Source organism: Triticum dicoccoides, chromosome 2A (genome assembly GCF_002162155.2).
Source record: "Triticum dicoccoides isolate Atlit2015 ecotype Zavitan chromosome 2A, WEW_v2.0, whole genome shotgun sequence".
Classification (NCBI taxonomy): Eukaryota; Viridiplantae; Streptophyta; class Magnoliopsida; order Poales; family Poaceae; genus Triticum; species Triticum dicoccoides.
Window position 1 is genome coordinate 30,996,098 of NC_041382.1, and position 5,720 is coordinate 31,001,817.

The 5,720-nt window shown below is 48.0% G+C and overlaps 1 long non-coding RNA gene across 1 annotated transcript; it reads left to right on the plus strand.

Moving 5' to 3' along the window:
* Positions 1-2,301: 2,301 nt before the first annotated feature.
* On the plus strand, positions 2,302-3,812 carry LOC119358761. Its single transcript, XR_005172294.1, has 3 exons — positions 2,302-2,967; positions 3,344-3,486; positions 3,734-3,812. It is a non-coding gene; the product is annotated as an uncharacterized LOC119358761 (long non-coding RNA).
* Positions 3,813-5,720: the final 1,908 nt, after the last annotated feature.

Consider the following 5,720-nt stretch of genomic DNA (forward strand, 5'->3'; position numbering starts at 1 on the left):
CCGCCCTCCGCTGGTAGAGGAAGCAGCGGCGGCCTCCACCTCGGCCTCCGAATGGATGGAGTCGAGGATGGCTACAAGCTCTGCCGCCTCCTCCGCTTGGGTGGGCCACCTCGAAATCCTCCATCGTGTCCTCCATTGTGTAGCCCGCAGCCGGCTCCGCATCCTCCATGGCATCCTCCTCCTTTGGCTCCGCCTAAGGCTGCTACTCAGCCAGCTCCTCCTCCGACTCCGGCGAGTCCAGAGGCAGGCCGACTTTAATCCGGGCTTTGCGCCTACCCCGGATCTCCTCGAGCAGCTCAAGGCACCACCCTGCCGTGAACATGATGTATGTCGTCACCCTCTGCCGGGCCATGGTTGTCGACAGACGGCGAGCTAAGAGGGAGGAAAGTGGATGCGGCTAGGGTGGCGGTGCAGAGAGGGAGGGAAATGAATGCGGCTAGGGTTGGGGGTCGCCGTCCGGCTTACTTTAAACTGGATATGAGCAGTGCCGGTCAGCTTGGGCATATAGGACTAGCATGAGGAGTCTATCTGTGTAGCTTTTTTTTGACCGGTCATGGGGCGTCCGCCATACGCATAAGGAGGTTCGGTGAGCCCGGATGTACATGCTCTTACTCATCGATATGTTTTACTAGGCGGGCATGGAGATTGAAGCTGCATGTGACCATCCACCATCATTTGCCGTGCCTCTCGTGCGGCCAGGACAAAGCCATGTGAGTGCCACGTGTTCACCGCATGCGTCCAGAAAATGTAAGCAATCATGTAGCCTTCTCTTAGGGAAAAAGTGTGTGTATAATATACCGTATCTCTATTCCTAATGTCTCAGTTGGTAGGTCGCGTTCCGGGTTTTATTTTCGACCCACCTCACCCGGTCTTTTTTGGTACTTCTTTGATACTTCCTCCCACCTCCCTCTCAGCCGCGAAAAACCAAGGAAAACCCCGTGATCGAGTCCCGCACACGCCCAACCTCCCGTCTCACGGTAAGCCGCATAGAACCAAAAAAACCTCAAGCCGAATCCCCCGCCCGCCCCCACGCACTCCAGGCCCTAACATCCCGTCGCACCAAGACAGACGAACGAAAAAAATCTACGAAAATTAACCGACAAAAATTAACCAGCGAAAATTAACCAGCGAAAAAAAATGCAGAACCAATCGCCCGCACGTAGCGCTAGGTCTCCTGCCCTCGAACGAGAAACACTCGCACGCACGAATCTCTGCTCTCGTTCGCCCGCCGCCGCCCTTCGTCCCTTCGCCGAACCCTAGAAGCGGAGGAGCGGTGGTGGTGGTGAACCCTAGAAGCGGAGGAGCGGTGGCGGTGGTGAACCCTAGAACCCTAGAACCCTAGAAGCGGAGGGATCGGGGGAGGAGATGGGGGGCGGGCAGCGCCGGGAGCCGAGGAGGAGGTGGGGGGCTGAAGCTCCCACCATTCATCCCCACCTCAGGAGGGTCTCGTTGGATGTGGTAGCGGCCGACCGGCCGTACTCGTCGGATGCCTCGGTGGGGGCGTCTCCGCTTCCTAGATCCAGGTCGGAGACTCTGACGCAGAGGCCCGCAAGGGAGAAGCAGAGGGTGGAGGAGGAGCGGAGTCCATGGAGGAAAGCAGGCGACGGCTACAGGTAGGCGCTCAGCTTACCCTACTGTGTAGTTCAGTGCGTCACCGTAGGGATAGGAGCGCCGCCACCGTCTCCAGGTACGTCCTCGACCAGGTCGTGCTCGGGCTGCCCTCGGGCATGCCCACGCCATAGATCAGGTCATGATCTCGTGGTTGAATGCCTTCGGAGGTCTCCCTGAGGTCTGATCTGATGCCCTTGTTGAACCCATCCCTTACTCTCCGCCAGCTGGGTCTCATTCAATGCTGATGCTTGCTACCATAGTGTGCTTCAGGAGATCAACAACATGCTGAGATGGAAGCAACTAAAAGCATCAGTTTTGCCATTACACGACGACGTGCAAAAGTAGCACGTCATCAATCACACCTGACAACACATACAAATTCCATTAATTTGCAATTCTTCGGTTGACGCACTTGAACAAAAGCATCAGTTTTCTACATTGTGACGATCACAAGCATCTAATTATGCTTCTCAAAGTTTGTAATCATGTGATGCATCCTTGAAATCAGTTTGTTCTCCACCATTGAGTATCATAGTCCTTCCGTCCCAAAATAAGTGTCTTAACCTTAGTATAATTTTATACTAAACTTGGTACTAAGTTGAAACATTTATTTTGAGACGGAGGGAGTACATGATACATCAATGTGTTAGGTATAAATTGTCTGCACTAAAACATGTACGACAACCAAACTGCCACATTCATTCAGTACAACTCATCCTGCTTCAGCATCGAAGTTTTGAGGGGCCATGAGAGCAGAGGTAGCCAAGTCGTCGTCACATTAAGGCAGAGTGAGGACGTAATTAGCTCATTAGGAGGAGTTCAATTGTTTCCCCAAATTTCCTTCCACGATTTTGTAACCCTTTGCAGAATTGCATGGGGAGGTTCGCAACATTGTCTACTCATCTGATAGGAAATCAGTATCTATTGTCTATCATGTGACTATGGAACTGATGCAGAGTACCCTTCTTTGCATGGGAGTTATATGTGGTTCAGTTTGCAGAATCTTGTTTGGTTTTACATTGATCTTGCATGCTGAGTTTTTGGGCGTATAACCAGTTTGTAGGTCCTACTATTTGATCTGTGGACGTGACCAATGAGGGCATGGAGATTATGGCGAGGCATGGTGATGCAGTGGCAGTGGTGAAGGTAACCACATCGAAGGCAGCGGCAATGGGTGGTTGTCGATGAAAGCAGCATGGGGATGGGGGAGGTGGAGAGGCGAGGGATGGAGGCGGAGGACGGCAGCCAGGGAGACGGAGTGGCAGTGAGATTGGACGAGCTCGCCTGCGGAGTGCGTGGGCAAGATTTCCTTTCCGGGTTGGACGAGGGCTTCTTTGTTTGTGTGTGTGTGCATGTGTGAGTTCACACCGATACTCGACCAAATACTGTGCATGGTTATCTGAAATTCTAGACAATAGTTCACATCCCAGCGGCAGGTAAGAACCTTCTTTTTAATTTATCAAATGGCGTCAATAGACCATAAAATTATCTTCATTTATAATACTAAAGATATGTCAATACATGTTCTTACATTTAGGCTCCTAAACCTGTTGAATGAGTTCTATATACAAGATTTATATTGTCCTTCTATAAATTAAGACTACACTTGCTATTGATGAGTCTATAATTGTCAACCTGGACAGTAACAACACACTATCGTTTTATCTCTCAATGTGAGCAAGTAAGATTTTTTTTCAGAGCTTTATTCTTTTGTATTATTTTTCTATTACAGAAGTTGATGCTCCATCTTGTTATTCATTTCCTGGGATCATTTCTCGAGGAATGTACGGATTTCTCGAAGTGACGCAATGCTATGATCTTCAACCATGAAAATGAAACTGTCAGCGCTGATGGCCTGCTCCTGTGATCTCATAGGTACCAAAATGCAGTTTAAATCTCTTTTGGGGAATTGGTTCCTGATGTTACATTTGGCTACTCCTGTATATCTTTTAGATTTTTTTCTCTTTGTAAATTTTGTTTTTTGTTTGCTCACCTTGTAATCAACTCTGTATTTGATGATTTAGAAATCAGAATTCAGTTTAACTCTGAATTAACCCTTAATGATAATATAATTGTTCTGATTGCACTCATCCCTAATTCATAGCTTCACCAATAGTGATAGCATTGTGTCAAGGAGCAGGTGGAGAGGGAGAAAGAGAAAGGGAGAATGGAAGCCAAGTGATAGACAAAGAGAGTGAAAGGGAGAAGACATGCAATAACTTGTGTTATCTTACTAATGCTTTATTTATTGAAGACCTATACCAATGCACAAGTATTTGTCGTTGTATGATGGAAACCAGATGCCATCATGCTTACAACATATTTTTGAATTAAAAGAATAATTTGATCATTGTGTCTATATTTTATGATTTCGTGTCAACGCACTGGCATTTGGCTTCAGCCCATCAATTAGACCAGCTAGGTCTACGCACACTCCATGATTAGCTAACAAACTAGAGCAAACTAGCTAGCTTGAGTAATCCCAGTTTGGTATTTAAGCTATTAATTCTTGGATGAGTGTGTTTGGAGGCGAGAAGGGAAATATGTTACTCTGCAAATTCCAAGTCTTTTATCATGACTATTATTACACGTCAAACATGCAGTAATGAGAGGGTGAGTGTGTTTTGAATTCTTAATTGGTAAATTCTGGTGATTAACTGACCGGGGATTCAGTTTGGATAGCTACCCAGGGGTATGAGTGTGATCAGTGTGACTAATTGTGATTTGTTTAGTGGTGAAAATGTAGGAATTAATTTGTTTCACCAATTCTGTGTTGGAAATACGCCCTAGAGGCAATAATAAATTAGTTATTATTATATTTCCTTGTTCATGATAATCGTTTATTATCCATGCTATAATTGTATTGATAGGAAACTCAGATACATGTATGGATACATAGACAACACCATGTCCCTAGTAAGCCTCTAGTTGACTAGCTCGTTGATCAATAGATGGTTACGGTTTCCTGACCATGGACATTGGATGTCATTGATAACGGGATCACATCATTAGGAGAATGATGTGATGGACAAGACCCAATCCTAAGCCTAGCACAAAGATCGTGTAGTTCGTATGCTAAAGCTTTTCTAATGTCAAGTATCATTTCCTTAGACCATGAGATTGTGCAACTCCCGGATACCGTAGGAATGCTTTGGGTGTGCCAAACGTCACAACGTAACTGGGTGGCTATAAAGGTACACTACAGGTATCTCCGAAAGTGTCTGTTGGGTTGGCACGAATCGAGACTGGGATTTGTCACTCTGTGTAAACGGAGAGGTATCTCTGGGCCCACTCGGTAGGACATCATCATAGTGTGCACAATGTGATTAAGGAGTTGATCACGGGATGATGTGTTACGGAACGAGTAAAGAGACTTGCCGGTAACGAGATTGAACAAGGTATCGGGATACCGACGATCGAATCTCGGGCAAGTATCGTACCGCTAGACAAAGGGAATTGTATACGGGATTGATTAAGTCCTTGACATCGTGGTTCATCCGATGAGATCATCGTGGAACATGTGGGAGCCAACATGGGTATCCAGATCCCGCTGTTGGTTATTGACCGGAGAGTCATCTCGGTCATGTCTGCATGTCTCCCGAACCCGTAGGGTCTACACACTTAAGGTTCGGTGACGCTAGGGTTATAAAGGAAGTTTGTATGTGGTTATCGAATGTTGTTCGGAGTCCCGGATGAGATCCCGGACGTCACGAGGAGTTCCGGAATGTTCCGGAGGTAAAGATTTATATATAGGAAATCTTGTTTCGGCCATCGGGACAAGTTTCGGGGTCATCGGTATTGTACCGGGACTACCGGAAGGGTCCCGGGGGTCCACCGGGTGGGTCCACCTGCCCCGGGGGGGCACATGGGCTGTAGGGGGTGCGCCTTGGCCTACATGGGCCAAGGGCACCAGCCCCAAGGGGCCCATGCGCCTAGGGTTTTGAAAGGGGAAGAGTCCCACTAGTGGAAGGCACCCCTAGGTGCCTTGGGGGGGAGGGAAACCTCCCTTGGCCGCCGGCCCCCTAGGAGATTGGATCTCCTAGGGACGGCGCCCCCCTAGGCCCTCCTATATATAGTGGGGGAAGGAGGGCTTTTTCACCCATGCCTGT